Source organism: Rousettus aegyptiacus, unplaced genomic scaffold (assembly GCF_014176215.1).
Source record: "Rousettus aegyptiacus isolate mRouAeg1 unplaced genomic scaffold, mRouAeg1.p scaffold_m13_p_10, whole genome shotgun sequence".
Lineage (NCBI taxonomy): Eukaryota > Metazoa > Chordata > Mammalia > Chiroptera > Pteropodidae > Rousettus > Rousettus aegyptiacus.
Genome location: NW_023416285.1, coordinates 19810646 through 19811957, shown reverse-complemented (window position 1 = coordinate 19811957; position 1312 = coordinate 19810646). Strand labels below are relative to the sequence as shown.

The 1312-nt window shown below is 30.9% G+C and overlaps 1 pseudogene; it reads right to left on the bottom strand.

Moving 5' to 3' along the window:
• Positions 1-883: 883 nt before the first annotated feature.
• Positions 884-1002, bottom strand: LOC118609049 (annotated as a pseudogene).
• Between the last annotated feature and the right edge of the window lie 310 nt (positions 1003-1312).

Below are 1312 nucleotides of genomic sequence, written 5' to 3'. Positions count from 1 at the left end.
TGGGACATATATGCATAATTTGTAGTTCTAGATGTACTTATACATGCATATGTATATATACATATATACATATATGCACATATGCATATATATATACACATATGAATGCATTTAATAATTTTACTATGAAACAATATTTTATAAGATTTAAAATTTTCAAATGTAAAATTTTGGTAAATGTGTTACTTCTTATTCAAAAGACTCATACTTAATTTTTTGGTCCTCGAACTCTTGTATACTTAACGCAAAATACTTTGTATACATCAACACTACTTTCATGTAGTGTTTTGGGTGTTACTGAAATCACATTTTTTATTTAGTTGGTGAGTATTTAGCCGAATATTTAGTTGCAGAATACAAAGGTAAAATTCTCAGTCTACATAACAACAAAATTCTGAGTATCTGATAATGATAAGCATGTTGCTAATTTTAGTTACCTATAGTTAACTAAATTGCACAAAATATTTAGTTTATAATATATACATAAAAAATAATCTCCATAATTGCCCCTTTAAAGAAAACAGAGGTTGATAAGCAAGGTCTGAAGAATAATAAATGTTGATTGCTACTTCCGTAATACTAGAGATTATGGAACATTTATGTATTATGTAAGTAGAAAGGAATAAAGTAGAAAAAAATCAGGTTCCAGTGTTCTTATTTAATATGTTTTTTAAATAGCACATTTGATGTGGCATTCTTTGGATAACATATTTCACAATATGCATTTAGAAAATAATTTTTTCTGTAACAATTTTGTTTCTTTTTTATTATTTTTAAAAATTATTTATTTATTTTTATTTTTTAGGTGAGGCAACCCTTGGTTGACCTCACAGACTGAAGGGACCTTGTCAGCTTACAATCCCTTATATTTTTTCATTTTTTACACCTACAGCACCTGGTCTTCCAAGGTGGTCTCGCATCCAAGTACTAACCAGGCCCAACCCTGCTTAGCTTCTGATATCAGACAGGATCAGATTTGTTCAGTGTGGCATGACCATAGACACAATTTTGTGTAACATTAGAAAACTTCATGGGGCAGCATTTCTATTATATGCCCTCCTAAACTTTATTCGAGGAGAAACCTGCCACATGAAGGGAAGTTATCTGACAGTCTCCAGATGCAGCTGCTTTCAGGATCTGCCTCAGCTTTTGTGCCTTGACAAACAATGGAATGACTGTACCCCTCCAATGATTAAGCAACATGTTGCTATAATAAGTTCTCGCTTAACGTTGTTGATAGATTTTGTAACTTTAAGCCAAATGACATTTAATGAAACCAATTTTACCACAGGCTAATTGATATAAACAAGAG